Source organism: Equus caballus, chromosome 5 (genome assembly GCF_041296265.1).
Source record: "Equus caballus isolate H_3958 breed thoroughbred chromosome 5, TB-T2T, whole genome shotgun sequence".
NCBI lineage: Eukaryota > Metazoa > Chordata > Mammalia > Perissodactyla > Equidae > Equus > Equus caballus.
Genome location: NC_091688.1, coordinates 13399064 through 13417344, shown reverse-complemented (window position 1 = coordinate 13417344; position 18281 = coordinate 13399064). Strand labels below are relative to the sequence as shown.

Genomic DNA, 18281 nt, shown 5'->3' with positions numbered 1-18281 from the left:
TTAGGAAGCAACACTTTTGACACATAAAGCCATAGAGTAATAAGGACGTTAATATTATAAAAGGCATTCCTATTATATGATTATTTAAAACATATAATAGAAAGTGCTTTGATATCCTCCAGTGAAAAGGGGGTATCAAAATGTAAACTAGTAAAGTAAGGTAGTAACACTATTACAAAACAGATGCTCAAAAGTAATGTGCCAATCAAAGACTAATGGCAGATTCTGTTTAAGGAAGTTGATGACTACCTAGAATTAAAGATAAGTAGATTCCTTAAACACAAAGGCTACTCTTTTAAGAAAAGAAAAGTAAATAAAGTGACAACTGTAGTTCATGAACAGATAACTCCTCAAAAACATCCATAAAGTGGGTAATGTATAATTATGCTTGAAAGAATTATTTTTCCCTAAAACAAAGTTAAACTTTACAACTAATTTTACTCAAAGTATATGCACCTCTTAGAGTCTACTTAGCACCTAACACAGTATCAAACAAATAGTAGCTACTCAATATTTATTGAGTGAGTGGGTAGATGAATGGCTAAACCTACACATTTAAGATTATCACTGCTATCTTAGTAAACTGAAAATCATTAGGGTCATATTTCCAAGAATCTGTCTCTAGAACCAGCACTAACGTGAACTTTTGTATCAAATGTATTGTGCACTTACAATGTACTAGGTGGAACATGAAGTGCTTTACATGTTTAATCCCATTTACTCCTAACAACCACCCTCTGATGAGAAGTAACATTTTTCCCATTGTGTATCTGGGAAAACTAAAGTTTAGAGAAAATTAAGGCTTAGAGAAATGACAAAGTCATACAGCCAGTAAGGGGTGGGTGTGGGGTGTCAGGACTTAGATATTCTTATTCCAGAGCTGACATTCTTAACCACATTCCATATTAGAATGCCTTTCTATAGAATTTTTGCATACTTTGAGAGAGGTTTGAAGGGTGAAGATGAACAGACATTAAGTAGGAAGTAAAACTGTTTCTTTGCTCAATGATCTGAGATACTACAACAAGGTTAAATAAACTGTGTAGGAATCCAAAGATACCCATAAAATCAGGAAGCCAGACTGCATAGCTTCTAACATGAAGGTATGAAAAGATCAATTTGAATTTCATAGAGTACAGACATTTGTTTTTTTTCTTTCAACCAGTAAATGATTCTGATAGCTGGATTGTTTTTCAAAATTATCTCTTATCAAAAGGATTTCATTGAACATTAGTGAAACGCTTTGTACACAGTAAGTGATCAATATTTGTTAAATGAATAGACAAATGAAAATATTTTTCCATGCTAATATTTAACATGGTTGCTTGGCCCTCCAGGCATTTTAATGAGGCTGTTTGATGCTGTGCTTGACAAATTTGCTACTGTGAATTTTACAATGGAAACCATGTCAATTTTTATCCATTTTAAGCAACGCCTTTAAAGTTAGGGAATATAACAAGTTTGAAGGAGAAAATATAGTGTTTGGTGGTTTTAAGAGAAAACCTAACTTTGGACATGTGGTGCCAGATAAAACTTAGGACATGTGGGGCTGGCCTGGTAGTGTAGTGGTTAAGTTTGTGCTCTCCACTTTGGTGGCCTGGGGTTTGCGGGTTCAGATCCCAGTTGTGGACCTGTGCACCGCTTATTGAGCCATGCTGTGGCAGGCGTCCCACATATAAGACAGAGAAAGATGGGCACAGATGTTAGCTCAGGGCCAATCTTCCTTAGCAAAAAGAGGAGGATTGGCAGCATATGCTAGCTCAGGGCTAATCTTCCTCACCAAAAAAAAAGTTAACGGGTACTAATAATTACAGAGAATGTATATGGTATTACAGAAATGTTTTGGCAACTCAAAAAAAAATCAGGTGGTTTCACACCTATTTTTTTATATTGACAACCATAACTATCAAAAACTTTCAGTACATTTATTTTCACCTGGATTGTTAAAATACCATACATAGATGTGCTCAGAAAACACCCCTGGTTGAAAAAACAAACACTACAGTCAATTCTTTAATTTCCATTTGGTTAGTATTTGAGTATGTTGCAAATTGGGCTGTAGTATAAGAATGAATTAGAACAAAACAGTTGCATCAATATATATGTAAAAGATGTTCTATTTGATCTTAAATAAGTTTAAATGGCAAAATTTCTATAGTATTATCTACCTGGAAAGTTTACGCACACAAAATGAAACACATAAAATCTGTGAAATATAAAGATTAATCAGAAAAAGACATTCTCTAGAAGCTAATGGTCTATACTTCTCTGATGGTCTACCCTAATGAACAAAAAATGTAACTTCACGTCTCAAGTATATGTATATTTATTTATAAATTACACGCATGGGCTCCAAATCTAGCATCTCCAAATATTAGTAAAGTGTATTTTTTTTTTTTGATAAAAGTTAAAAGAATAAAAGCTCTTATATGTTCTTCCCACCCACAAAGGACTGCCCTCTGCAATACCCTGGGATGGATGCACTTTGGAGAGATAGCAAATATGGGGCACACTTAAGTGGCCTTAGCAGATATATCCCAAAATGATGACAGCACTCTGCCTTCAGAACCAGAGTACGGCCTTAGAATTCTTTAAAGGCAATACTCTATCAGTTACCACCAAGCTATCAGAATCAGCATACAAATTGAAACAGATTTGCCATCTCTAGTCTATATCAATGTAACACTTTTACAGAAGCAAAATAGGTAGTCCACCTGTTTAATTCACACTCACTGAAGCATTTAAGCATGCTGGGCTTATTTTCTGGATAGCTATTTATTGACACAGTCATTTTAAAACACTATATTTACTGAGGGATGCCCTTAGCCCTATCAACTGTTGTCAGATTTGGATATCTATCCGGACTTAAGGAGACAAAGTATCCTTAAGCTCTTTCTCATTTAAACTAAGCTGATCCCTAGTCAAGAGTACACTAAAAAAATAAATAAATAAAAAAAAGAAGAAGAAGAAGATGAAGTAGTACAGGTACAAGCTATACGGGCAGGATAAAAGAAGGCTAAGAGGATACTTCATTATTTGAAGGAATTTAAGGTTACAATTGTCTGGACAATCTACTCCCTACTTAGTTTGTGCACAGACTGACATAATCCTTCACCTCCCCTCCTTTCAAAAAGAACATTGAGTAGGATATTTCCTATTGCCCCCAAATTTTAAATAAACCCAAGTGGATTAAGTATCTCCACATTTCAAAGAAAGTGGAAAAGAGCTGGAGCCAGATAGTCCCTCAGGACTTCTTAGGAGGTGGCCTCTCTCTGCTACCTCAAGTTCTCAGTCTTTATGAGCAGAAGGAGAATTTGAAGATTATCTTCCAAAATGTTAGTGCCAGTCTAGAAAGGAGTGCTTTTCCTGCCTATCCCCCCTAAGCTCATAAAGCACCACCAAAGGATCACTTATAAAGACTGGATGTGTCTGACTAGTAACTGGTTCCAGGTTAGAAAGCTGAGGCAGTAGACCTGCTAGAGAAAGGCAGGAGAGGGAAGGAGGAAAACAAATTGAATTCTGTCTCCCCAAAATTCATATGCTGAAGCCCTAATCCTGAGACCTTAGAATGTGACCTTATTTGGAAACAGGGCCATCGCAGATGTAATTGGTTAAGATGAGGGTCACTAGAGTGGACTCTAATCCCATGTTAATGGAGTCCTTATAAAATCAAGAAGTTTGGACACAGAAGCATGCACACAGGGAGAATGCCATATGAAGATGAAGGCAGAGATCAGGGTCATGCTTCTACAAGCCAAAGAATGTCAAAGATTGCCAGCAAACCACCAGAAGCTATTCCAGAGGCATGGAACTGATTCCCTCTCATAGCCCTCAGAAGGAAGCTACCCTGCTAACACCTTGATCTCAGACTTCCAGGCCCCAGAATCATCAGACAATGAATTTCTGTTAAAGCTGCCCAGTTTGTAGTACTTTGTTACAGTAGCCTTAGCAAAATAATAGACTGACCAAGATACAGCAATGGAGCAGCCTGTAGCCTTGTAATTGTATGTCCAACTAAGTAAAAACTTGTGTCCCTAACACCAGAGGAGTTAGAACCAGAAAAGGAAGGGAAGGAGTGAAAGAATCAGCTGGGCATCTCCCACTCCAAGTTCAGGTGGTAGTGAAGAGTTAATCTGGAGATGAGATAGAATTTTAAATTGAAGTAGTTTTAAAGTAAAATTTAAAGTAATTTTAAATTGAATTTACATGGACTGGTTAATGACTGAAAGTAACCAAAAAACTGTTGGTTCCCCATCATATTATTAGAGATCAGATATCTAGCAGTGATAACACAGTTGGGGGCAAGGACTGGAGAAAACAAAACCATCCCTCAACCTTTCCCCAGGTCTTGGCTTATACTCAGAGGTGAACTCAAGAGTGTGAGGCCTGAAGCTTGCAGAATTTGTGGGGCTATCTTTAAAAATAACACAAAATTACAAATACAAATCTCTCTTTCCTTGTTTTCTCTCTTTTATTAAGATCTCATATGCTGAAAAGATCTTTTACAGACAGAGAAAAGAACTTACTTCAGCAACAGTAACACAGTCCAAAGTTTACTCAAAGCCCTACAGCCATTTATAACGGTCATTCATCATTCACCTAAAGATATCAGCATTTGACTATGGTGTAGAATCTATGGCAATAAGTCACAGCCTGACTTTTCTTAAACGTACCCTCCTATGTTTCAGCAGTGATGCATTTAGTCAGGATGAACAGAGACCCACCCTCCCCAGTTGTTCTGCAAATATTTAATAGATAATAAAACTTTAAATCTCTTGGAAAATTCACTAGTGACATTTTGTACAATAAAATCAGATAAGAAGTGTACAAGGAGAAGCACAAGGTCGGTATGCTGGATAACAAAACAAATATTCTAAGGGTTTTAGAGACTGCTAGAAAGGAAATATTTATATTATCAATGACCTGCTGGACTTAAATTTCCTGGCTTTCATTTGTGACTTGGGAGAAATGAATAAACATCTTAATATAATACTATGATAGATTAAAAGATAAAAACCAAGTGATCATATCAGGATATGGTGAAAAGGTCACTGATAATTTCCAGTATCCCTTCTGTTAAGTAATCTTAGACTATTTGGAATAAGTGGAAACTTTTTCAACTTAATAAAGGATATAGACCAGAAACCAATAGCAATATATAAATTTATATACAAATTTAAAACATTAAAAACAAATTTTTATTAAGGGTAGGAGCGACATAAAGATACCCATTATCACCACTATTTTTCAATAGGATGTGACTTCACTGGAGTCTTTTATATATTACTGGTAAGAAGTTCTACCCAACGGGGTAAAATAAGACAAGCAATAAGGGATATATATATATATCAGAAAGAAATAAATGAGTGATAAATATGCAGAAAATAAGAATTATCCCTAAATGAGGATGGCAATAGGAGACCAAAAGAATCAACTGAAAAATAATAAAAGGATTTAATAAGATCATTAGAATAAAGATAAATATACAGGAACTAAAAGTTTCCCTATATGTATACCAGCAATTACCAATTAGAAAAATTAATGGGAGAAAGGAACACTTTCAAAATAAACAATAAAACTATAATTTAAGACATTTTCATAGAAATATAAAACCATAGGTATGACAGATAGGGTGCTATTAGATTCATGGGGAAAAAGGGGGATTGTTTAATAAATATAGCAGGAAAAAGTTATCAATATGAAAAAAGTATGAAAATCAACTCCTGGTTGATTAAGGACTTAACTGTCAAAAACAAAATTTAAAACTCCTAATAAAAAAATATCTTGAGACCTTAGGGTAGGAAATGATTTTGTAAACAAGAAACAAGAAATACTGACTATAAAAGATTCGTACATTTGTCTATATAAAATTATGAACTTTTGTTCATCCAATGACCTTAAAAAGAGAAAGGAAAAAGTTTAGTTACAAATTGAGAGTATATTCACAATACACATACGTATTAAAGGGCTACTATCAAGAACATACAAAGAGTGTAGTGGAATAAAAACTAAAAATCATGAAGCATATATTTTTGGCTACTAATTGGGAGATCAGCCATCAACTGGGATGGCCTTGATTAAATCATTTAGTGTCTATACTTTTATGTTTCTCTTTTATAAAAGGGAAATTTTAGAATAAACATCTTTATGATAAAAAAGAACATATAAAAAACTCCTATATTTAACAGAAAGAGCACAACAACTCAACAGAAAAATGGGCAAGAGATAGAAAGAATTTCATAAAAGCATTAACATATATAGACAGAGACTTATGAAAAAATGTTCAGTATCACTAGTAATCAGGTTATGCAAATCAACCATTTTATTTTCATTACATGACAAAAATTAAAAATTCTGACAATACTAAGTTTTAGGCAGAATGTGGATCCCTCGGGATTTCATACATATTGTTGGTGGGAAAACAGTTTGGCATTATTTACTAAAGTTGAACATTTATATACCCTAAGACCTAGAAATTCCACTCCTAGGAATATAGCAAAGAGAGACTCCTGCAAACGGATAAAAGAAGACATGTACAAGAATGTTCATAGCAGCACTGATACCAATAGCAAAATTCTTTAAACTAAATACCCTTCAATGTGAGACTGAACCCCAATATGAAACCCAACCTAAACTCTAACTCTAAATTTATTTGGTCTATGCAAACAATGTAAAAACCATACAGTAGTCAAATGAACCACAGCAATAACATGTAAAGATATTAGCAATATAATATTTAAGTGAAAAAATAAGTCCTAAAAGAACATAAAACTTGCCCTTTACATAAAGTTAAAAACAACTAAAACTTAGAAATGTGTATGAAAGTTAATTTTCCCCCAAATAGTCTACACATTCATTGTAATTCCAGTTGAAATGTCAACACACATTTTTCTTTTTTTGGCTGGGAGTATGGGACAATTTGATTTTACAGTTCATTTGGAAAAGTAAATGCATGAGTACAAAGCCAAACACATTTTGAAAGCAAGAACTAATTAGAAGGAATTCGCTATATTGGTGAGAGAAACACATTAAAATCTATAGTCATTAAAACATTTTGATATTGATGTAGGAATAGAAAACTAGATCTGTGGAACAGAAAAAGAATCCATAAAAAGACATATAGACATTCAGCTGATAATAAAAGGTACATTTCAAATCGTGTGGAAAAAATAGACCCTTCAATAAAAGGTGTTGAGACAATAGGCTATATACAGCTGAAAAAAAATCTCATTTCACAAAACCAAAAATAAATTCCAGATAAAGACCTAATGTTAAATTGAGAAAGGCTTTTCTAAGTATGACACAAAAGCCATAAATTACAATGGAAAATAGAGACAGAATGAAAAATCTAAAAATTAAAAGTTTCGAATAGCAGAAAAAGACACCTTGAACAAATCTGTAAGGCTACTTAACGGTGTCTATCAAAATATGAAACGCAAACTACCTTTGATTCTATTTCTAGGAACCAATCCTACAGAAATATCAGCACAAGCAATTGAACTTAGATATATGTACAAAGATGTTTAACATAAAGTTGGAAAAGGCAAAACTAAAAGCAGTGTGTTCATAAGGAGGGAACAGATCACAATGAAATAATGCGCAGCCTTTAAGAACCTTCAGGTGCAAATCTAATGAAATGAAAAGATGTCTTCAATAAATTCTTTTATTTTTATTTGAAATATAATGCTCTATACAGCATACGACATAAGTGTAGAGTTTAATGAATTAGAATACCACCAAAGCAAGAATTAGAACATTGCCAGCAACCCATAAGTCCCCAAATACTGCAATCTTGATGCCCATTCCCTCTACCTGATAGATAACCACACCCCTGACATCTGTAGTAAACATTCTTTGCTTCATTTACGGTTTTAGCACCCAAGTGTGTATCCCTCAATATACAGTTTTCTTTTCCCTTTTCTTGAATTTCATATAAATGGTATAGTACAACATATCTGAGTTTAGTTTCTTTTACTTATCTCTTAAATGGTTAATACTTATATTATGCATGTAGGTATCACCACTGCTTTGTTGACTATAATAGCACATTACATATGGCTTCTTATCTACTTTGACCCTTAAAGCAGTACTTATAAATAACATCTGCATATGGCTTAGCATTTCAACCTTTATTTATATAGAATTTTTCACTAGGAATTCTATGTCTGTGTCTTTGTTTTTCCCACTGTTTGTGAGATGTGCTTCCCAGGACTTAAAATTGTACATTAGTCTATTAATAGATATTTCTGTTGCTAAGTATCAAAGATGGCAACATATGAGGCATAACATCAGAAGACAAAGAGTAACTGTTTTATGATTAGTTTATAATCTAATAAACAAAACAAAGCAAGTAAGAGTTCAAAGAAGAAGAGTGGCACGGGTTGTCAAGAACTATGAGGCATTAAATGACAGGCATTTGGAAAAGTCCGTAATTTGGAAGGCAGAATTGAAAACGAGCAGGAAACTGTCAGATGGTGAGGATATGCAACATCTTCACAGGCCTGGGGGCCTCCTTAGAGTCCAGATGTTTCTTCAACAGCAAAATAATTTGAGAATGAGAATGTCTTTAACTTTTTAATCCAGTATTTTTTTTTTTAATTCAGGACTGTCGTTTATCAGTTGATGATAAAAATGGGGGGGTGGGGTCACACACCCATCAACAGTTAATTTGGCACCAGGATCTGTTCAGCACTATTTGTACAATTAAACATTTTGCTGTGTTTTCCAACATTTTACTAAAAGTGAATGGGTGGGTTACACCAGCATCATGGCAGAGTAAGCTGTCCCCTTTGTCTCTCCCTTCTAAGTGAAAACCAGTAGGACATCCATAGATTACAACAGAAGACTCTCTGCACCGCATACCAGAACGTCTGAGAGATCCATACATCTATACATCTGAAGATGAGTGGACTGCACTTCGTGGAGGGAGTGGAACCAGAGGAACAGTGGTGGCAGTTCCAGAGACCAGAGGTTCCAAGAACTGCAGCCATGCTGTGCCTGTGACCAGAAGCCTCAGGAACTGAGGTAATGCCCACAAACAAAGACCCAAGGAATCCAGGCAGCCTATGCTCCCAGAGGTGCCAAAAATCACTGCAGGCCTATGATTGGAGGCTCCAAGAACCACAATGATACCTGTGACTCAGCCCCCTCCCTCCCCCAGTGGCAGCGTCTCCAATAGTGGCCCTACAGCAGGGGATGCATCTAAGACAGCGGCAACAGTGCCCATGATCTCAGGTCCCAAAAAGTATGCCAGCACTGAAGACCAGAGGCTGCAGGAGCCACAGCAGCAATTTTGGCTCAGCCCCTACACCTCCCCCAGCAGTGGTAGATGGCACCAGTGACTCGAGGCTTCAAGAGCCTCAGTGGTGCCCTCACCACTAACCTCCAGCAGTGGCTTCAACACTGGCTGTGCCAGCAGCAGGAGCTGCAAACAAGACCCTGGGCCTCTGCCAATAGTGGTGGTGCCCATGATCTGATCCAGGAAACACACAGATGCCAGAGACCAGAGGCTTTGGGAGCCCCAGCAGTGTTCGCAACCCAGGAACCTCTCCTGCTGTGGTTGTGGCAGTGGTGCTCAAGACCCTGGCCCACCCAGCAGTGGCAGGAATGCCTGCGAACCCAGTGCCACAAACAGTGGGATCTTCAGCATTCCCAGATAACCCAGGAGTAGTAGCATGGGTAGCGCAGACAGGAGCAGTGCCCAAGCCTGTGAAGAGCCCGTTAACAGTGATAGCAGAGGCTACAACCCAAGTATCCCCCAACCGCAGAAGTGCCTGCAACTTTGGTCCCCCTACTCACAGTAATAGAGCCTGCAGACCTAATAAACCTGGATGTGGTAGAGGTGCCCATGACCCCAGCTCCTTCCTGCCCCACTCTCACTCCCCCGCCCCCTCCCCCACCACAGTGGGAGAACAAGCAACCCAAGTGATCTTGGAAGCAGCAGAGGTGCATGCAGCCCAATGACCCCAGTGTTGACACCTGCAACTGCAGTGACATTGGAAGCAACAAGGTACCAACAACCTTGGAGGCACAAGCAGCACAATAAAGGCACTGATGATGCCTCTGGCAGAGGCAGTGGAGGGTGTAAAGAGAAGACTCTCAAATACAACCAGAAGCAGCTCAGAATCAAAGTAAACAAATCCTTACCCAAATAAGAAAGGTGTCTGATACCACAAATGAACCGGCAGAAGAACAACTCATCAAGCACCATGAAGAATTACAGTAACACAGTAGCCCAAAAAGAAAATGACAACTCTTCAGAAACCAAACTTGAAGTAATGGAAGATTGTGATCTAACTGACAGAGAATTCAAAATAGCTGTCATGAAGAAACTCAATGAGTGACAAGAAAATTCAGAAAGACAGTTCAACGAGCTCAGGAATAAAATTAATGAACAGGAGGAATCCTTCACCAAAGAGACTGAAACTCTAAAAAAACCAAACAAATTCTGGAGCAGAAGAACCAATAAGTGAGATGAAGAATAAAGTAGAAAGCATTGGAAAACAGCAGACCAAATAGAAGAAAGAATTAGTGAGCTCAAAGATAGAAATCTCAAAACGATTCAGGTGGAAGAGGAGAGAAATTTAAGATTTTTTAAAAATGAAGAAATCCTTTGAGAAAAATCTGACTCAATTAGGAAAATCAACATAAGGATAATGGGTATCCCAGGAGAAGAAAGGGGGAAAGAAGCAGAGAGCTTATTTAAAGAAATAATAGCTTACAAGTTCTCAAACCTGGGGAAAGAACTGGATATACAAGTACATGACGCTAATGGAACACCTAATTATCTCAATACAAAAAGACCTTCTCCAAGGTACATTATATCAAAACTCTCAAAAGTCAAGACAAAGAAAGAATATTAAGGGTGGCCAGAGAGAAGAAAATAACTTACAAAGGAAGCCTCATTAAGCTATCAGTGGATTTCTCAGCAGAAGCTCTACAGGCTAGGAAAGAGTGGAATGATATACTCAAAATACTGAAATACAAAAACTGTTAGCCAAGAATACTCTATTCAGCAAAATTATCCTTCAGATATGAAGGAGAAATAAAGGCTTTCCCAGACAAACAAAAATTGAGAGAGTTCATCGCCATTAGACCTGCCATACAAGAAATACTGAAAGGAGCTCTCCTACCTGAAACAAAAGGCAAAGGTATATAAAGCTTTGAGCAAGGTGATAAATAAACAGACACAATCAGAAAATTGCAACTCTATATCAGAATAAGTTAGTAAACAATTAATTATAACATAAAGGCTAAATAGAAATAAAGCGTTAAAAATAATAATAACCACTTCAACTAGGTAACAAACTCACAATACAAAAAAGGGATAATTTGTGACAACAAAATCATAGAAGGAGAGAGGAAAAGGATGGAACCTGAATAGGCAAATGGAGATAAGATGCTATCAACAGAAAAATGACTATCTCATCTATTAGATCTTTTATACAAACCTCATGGTAACCACACAAAAAAAATTCAGACCAGAGTCGCAAAACGTAAGAAGGAACTGAGAAACACACGACAGAAAACCACCAAACTGAAACGGCAGACAGAAACACAAGGAAAAAACAATGGAAATCTAGAGCAACCAGGAAACAAAAGATAAAATGGCAGTATTAGGCCCTCATGTATCAATAATCACCCTAAATGTAAATGGATTGAATTCACCAATCAAAAGACACAAAGTGGCTGGGACGGATTAAAAAACAAGACCCAACAATATGCTGCCTGCAGGAGACCCATCTTTGCTCTAAACATAAACATATGCTCAGAATGAAGAGAAGAACACTCCAAGCATCCACGAAGATGACACTCCAAGCAAATGGCAACCAAAGAAAATGGGTGTAGCCATATTTATTTCAGATGAAATAGATCTCAAGCCAAAAAAGACAATAAGAGACAAAGATGGACATTATATAATGATAAAGGGGACATTCCACCAAGAAGATGTAACATTTATTAGTATATGTGCACCTAACATAGGAGCACCAATGTATGTGAAGCAACTCTTAACAAACCTAAAGGGAGAAACAGACAGAAACCCAATAATAGTAGGAGGCTTTAATACCCCACTAACATCAATGGATGGATCATCCAGGCAGAAAGTCAACAAGGAAACACTGGCCTTAAATGAAACACCAGACTAGATGGATTGATAGACATATAGAGAACATTCCATCCAAAAGCAGTGGAATACACATTCTTCTCAAGTGCACATGGAACATTCTCAAAGACAGATCCTATGTTGGGAAACAAAACAAGTCTCAATACATTTAAGAAGACTGAAATCATATCAAACATTGTTTCCAACCACAATGATATGAAACTAGAAATCAACTACAAGAAGAAAGCTGGAAAAGTCACAAAAATGTGGAGACTAAACAACATGCTACTGAACAACTATTGGATCAATGAAGAAATCAAAGGAGAAATAAAAAATACCAAAAAAGCTTCATTTGGAGACAAATAAAAATGAAAACACAACATACCAAAATGTATGGGAAGCAGCAAAAGCAGTACTAAGAGGGAAGATATAGTAATACAGGCCTACGTCAAGAAACAATATAAATCTCAAAGAAAAACCTCAAACAATAAAAATCTCAAACAATCTAACACTACACCTAAAAGAACTAGAAAAAGAAGAACAAATGAAGCCCAAAGTGAGGACAAGGAAGGAAACTAAAAAATCAGAGCAGAAATAAATGAACTATAGACTGAAAAAAAATAGAAAAGATCAATGAAACTAAGAGGTGGTTCTTTGACAACAAAATTGACAAACCCTTAGCTAGACTAAGAAAAAAAGAGAGAAGGCTCAAATAAATAAAATCAGAAATAAAAGAGGAGAAATTACAACAGGTATCATAGAAATACAAAGGATTATAAAACTATGAAAAGTTACATGCAAAAAACTTGGATAACCTAGAAGAAATGGATAAATTCTTAGCATCATACAACTTCCCAAAACTGAATCAAGAAGAAATAGAGAATCTGACTAGATCAGTCACAAAGAAAGAGATTGAAACAGTAATCAAAAACCTATCAAACAACAAAAGTCCAGGACTAGACAGCTTCTCTGCTGAATTCTATCAAACACTCAAAGATTTAATACCTATCCTTCTCAAACTCATCCAAAAAAGTGAAGAGGAGGGGCTGGCCCCGTGGCCGAGTGGTTAAGTTCGCGCGCTCCGCTGCAGGCGGCCTGGTGTTTCGTTGGTTTGAGTCCTGGGCGCGGACGTGGCACTGCTCATCGAGCCACGCTGGGGCGGCGTCCCGCATGCCGCAACTGGAGGGACCCCCAGCGAAGAGTGTACAACTATGTACTGGGGGGTGTTGGGGAGAAAAAAGAAAAAAAATAAAATCTTTAAAAAAAAAAAAAGTGAAGAGGATGGGATATTTCCTAACTCATTTTACAAGGCCAGTGTTACCCTGATGCCAAAACCAGACAAAGACAACACAAAAAGAAATCACAGGCCAATATCGCTGATGAACACAGATGCAAAAATCCTCAACAAAATATTAGCAAATCAAATATAATAATACATTAATAGGATCATACAATATGATCAAGTGGGATTTATTCCAGGGCCACAGGGATAGTTCAACATCTGCAAATCAGTCAATGTGATATACCACATTAACAAAATGAAGAATAAGAATCACAAGATCATCTCAATGGATGCAAAGAAAGCATTTGACAAGATTCAACATGCATTTGTGATAAAAACTTTTGATAAAATGTATATAGAAAGAAAGTACCTCAACATAATAAAGGGCATATATGGCAAACCCACAGCAAACATCATGAACTAAACAGTGAAAAACTGAAAGCTATTCCTCTAAGAACAGGAACAAGACAAGGATGCCAATTCTCACCACTCTTATTCAACATAGTATTAGAAGTCCTAGCCAGAGTATTAGACAAGAAAAAGAAATAAAAGACATCCAAATTGGAAAGGAAGAAGTAAAACTTTCATTGTTTGTGGACAACATGATTCTATATATAGAAAATACTAAAGAATCTATCAAAAAACTATGAGAAATAATTAACAAATAGAGTAAGGTTGCAGGGTACAAAAGCAACATACAAAAATCAGTTGCATTTCTATACACTAACAATGAAGTAGCAGGAAGAGAAATCAAGAATACAATTTTACTTACAATTGCAACATAAAGAATAAAATACCTAGGAATAAATTTAGCCAAGGAGATGAAAGACCTACACACTGAAAACTATAAGACAATATTGAAAGAAATCGAAGAAGACATAAAGAAATGGAAAGATGTTCCATGCTCATGGATGAGAAGAATGAACATAGTTAAAACGAACATATTACCTAAAGCAATCTACACATTCAATGCAATCCCAATCAGAATCCCAGTGACATTTTTAACAGAAATAGAACAAAGAATCCTAAAACTTACATGGAACAAAAGATCGTGAATAGCCAAAGCAATCCTGAGAAAAAAGAACAGAGCTGGTGGCATCACAATCCCTGACATCAAAATATACTACAAGCCATAGTAATCAAAAGAGCATGGTACTGGAATAAAAACAGACACAGATCAATAGAACAGAATTGAAAACCCAGAAATAAACCCACACATCCATGGACAGCTAATTTTCGACAAAGGAGCCAAGAACATACATTGGAGAAAGGAAAGTCTCTTCACTAAATGGTGTTGGGAAAACTGGACAGCCACATGCAAAAGAATGAAAGTAGACTGTTATCTTACAAACAAAACAAAACAGAACAGAACACTACTAGCAAACAGAAGCCTCCCTTATATACCCTTTTCAGTCATTACTCCATAAAAATAATCACTATCCTGACTCCTATCATCTCAGATGAGTTTAAACTGTGTATAAACAGAAACACACAGTGTATATAACCTTTTCAGACTAACTTTTCAGGCTCGATATACATTTGCGAGATTGATCCATTCTGTTGCATGAACCAGTAGTTTGTTTTCTGTCACTAAGGTATAGAATTCTATTGTATAAGCAAACTACAATGTATCCATTCTAGTGCTGATGAGCACTGGGTGGTTTCTGATTTTTAGGTGTCACAAATGCTGCTGTTCTGAACATTTTTGTACAGGTCTTTTGGTGAACCTTCTGTTGAGAGAATAAATAGGAGTGGAATTGCTGGCTCATAGAGCACTGTTCTGCTTTAGTAGATATTGTCAAACAGTTCTCCAAAGTAGTTTTACAGATTTATAACCCCATCAGCAGTGTATGAAAATTCCTGTTGTTCTAGATCCTTGTCAACATTTGGTGTTTACTGTTTCTCTCATTTTAGACATTCTGATAGGTGTGGGGTGTGTAATTCCACTTTGGTTTAAATTTGCATTTCCCTGATGATTAATAAAACTGAGCACATTTTCATATACTGAATGGCCATTTGGATTGCCTCTTCTGTAAAATGGACATTCAAGTCTTGCCCTTGTCCTCACTGATCTGTAGGACTTAGTTATATATTATGATTGGATATTAAAATTTTTAAGTTTCTCTTTTCAGACTGTCAGAGAAAAACAGAACATAAGCAACATCTGGACTAAACCTAAAGAGCTTTAAAACAGTTTCTATTCTCCTATAACACACACTTGAAAGGGGAAAAGAAAAAGAAAAAGTCTACCTGTAAGTATTTAATTCAAGAACTAATAAGCAAAATGAAAACGGGTTTATAATTTCTGACACTGGGAGAAACCTACTAGAAAGCTATCATAAATCACAGCACTTTATAGCAATAAAATAGTCACACCCTTGAAGCTCACTATTTCTTTTTAATCAAAATTTCATTGCCAAAAGCATTTTGCAGTTTGTTCACAGGAAGATATGCTTCTGAGAAAAACTGGTAAATAATTGGTTGGATTTTTCTTTTAAAAAGGATCAGACAAAAGCCTGGTTTCTGGTTTTAAATACCCTTCCATTCAAAAACAAACCAACAAAAAACTTCCCCCTCCACCCAAAAAACCCTGAAATAAAGTGTTGTCATCTAGGGTTGACCCAAACAGTTCTACTGAGACAAAGGGGACAAACAGATAGACTTCTGCTGGACTTCTGTCTTTTATATTGCAATAAATTCTCTCTGTACAGTACATTTTGGTTTTGCGTAAGCTAAAAAATGCTCCTAGGGGAGATTAATTTTCATTCTTTGTCATGACAACAGTAACTTTTAGGATTTCTTTACACCATGTTTTTGCTTTTGTTAATAAAAATGGTCAACACTGGCTGCAATTTAAAAAAAAAATACTTATTTTGAAAATTTACCTTTAAAAGTTGATCATCATTTATAAAGGAAGGAAATGAATAAAACTAAAATTACTAAAAATATATTTCAAAATTTTAGCAATTGCAGCTATGCAAATATTTATAAGTAAAATGATGGCACTCATAAAATAGAGTTATACTTATTGTTTCAGGAAACCACTGTGACATTTCACTGAACTTCAAGCGGAGGCAAAATGCTTCAAGGAAAATCGCAGGATGTATGTTAGCAAATTATGGAAGATCACGACTTTAATTAATTAAAAATCTCTTCAAATTTCAGCTGTGTAATAGAGACTCACAAACATCAGACCAAATACGATGTGATGTAATTCTTCTACCATATGCAGAAAGCAATTAAATAATCTATTACCCTTTCTTTGAGTGATTAGTTTCCCATACTTTGAGAAAATGCTAATACAAAATACTCTATAATCATACTGAGCAAATTCTTAGAAATGAGCTCTTCACAATGAGCTACTGGTACACAAAAGATGATTATCTTTCCCTGTTAACAGACTTACTACATCTTGTCTCGTCCTTCGACTGCACAAACCCAATTCTTTCTATGTATTCACATAGGCTAGATTTTTTTGTGGCTCTTCTTGCACTCACTTTGATACATAATTCTTTTTTTTAAATGAAATAAATTATTTCATCTATTTACCTGACTCTTTATATTCTAGGTGTTCTTGGAAAAAGGAGTTATTGAAGTAGAGACCCAAACAGCTTATCTCCTCCGATCTGACTCAAGAGACCAGAAATCAAATCAACTACACACAACCCATTTGAAGTACAATTTAGCAAAAAAGCTACAAACCAGAACATTAAAAAGTGAAAAAATGTCCAGTTTTTCTAGTCTTCATATTAACTAAAGATAATATATTAATAATTAACTATACAACAGTAGTGTTAAGTTTTTCAAAGGTACTCTATAGTGCGGGGAATTAGAGGAAAGACATCAGAGTTAGCAACTTGTCCAACAGGTTGGCTATCCTGGGTGACACCTGATCCTGAATGACACCTTCTTGATCCTAGCAGCTCAAGTTGCTTACTTTCTGACATAAGAAAGAGCAGGCAGAACCAGGTAATTTTTCCTCTTCAAAGAACAGGACTGCACTAACCTAAACTAATTTTTCAAGTTGCTGTTTCAGGAATTCATTTACTCATGAAATACTGTAAACCTGAGATTGACAGAAATGTAGAGTTCTGTAGAGTCAAATTATTGATAAGAGCTGGCTCCTTCTCCACGTGTTTAAGTTCCTAGCACTCCTAAGTTAGCTGAAGGATAAGATCTGAGTATGGGCAAGGAGGGTACTGGAGAAGATAAAGACTTTCATCTGAATTTTAATGACTGATTCAGTGTCTCTCCTGCTTGTCGAGGATATACAAAGAAAAGCATTCTCAGTGACTGCTTAAGGATTCCAAACACAAGGTGAGAGCATACCCATAATTAAATGTGGAATTTTGATCGACTGAATCCTCATCAGCAGTAAAAAAAAAAAAAAGAAAGAAAAGACAGCTATTAGAGGATTGATATTGCTGAGTCATGACTCATTTTCTTGAATCACTCTTCACTAGGAAACAACAGGACATAATTTTTTTCTCTCTCTGCATTAAAAAATTAGATATTTTAAGAAAGTCTATGCAACTTAAGTATAAGAATCTGTTGAACCTTATTTCACCACAGTCACCGCTTCTTCACTGGAACTGATGTACAGGGAACTGAAAACAAGAACCACTATGAACAACCGCTAGAGAGCGCGCAAGAACAGAAAGAATGAAACCAGTCCACAACACGTTTCCTCTTTACAGGCCGATAAAGGTCAAGATTGGAGCAGAAGGGGAAACAAAACCATGTTATCTACATAAAAGGATTCTCTGAGCTTCAAAGGGATAATCCCGTAACTTTTATGAGTAAATAATTAATGTGAAAACTCAGTATTTTACACATCCAGCCTTAAGCCCCTGTCCCTGGCCTGTTTTTTGTCTTCACTTTTGTTTGAAGAGATTT

At 36.1% G+C, this 18281-nt stretch overlaps 1 protein-coding gene and 1 long non-coding RNA gene across 18 annotated transcripts in view; one reads left to right on the top strand and one right to left on the bottom strand.

Annotated features, from left to right (window-relative positions):
* Window positions 1-18281, bottom strand: part of RASAL2 (RAS protein activator like 2) — a 364089-nt gene that overhangs the window by 106592 nt on the left and 239216 nt on the right.
* Window positions 921-17760, top strand: LOC111773453 (uncharacterized). 2 transcript variants are annotated; one of them, XR_011439030.1, is made up of 4 exons: window positions 921-1103; window positions 15518-15637; window positions 16423-16488; window positions 16954-17760. It is a non-coding gene; the product is annotated as an uncharacterized lncRNA (long non-coding RNA). The 2 variants fall into 2 exon arrangements; XR_002807880.2 differs by lacking the exon at window positions 16954-17760 and having other exon boundaries at window positions 16423-16563.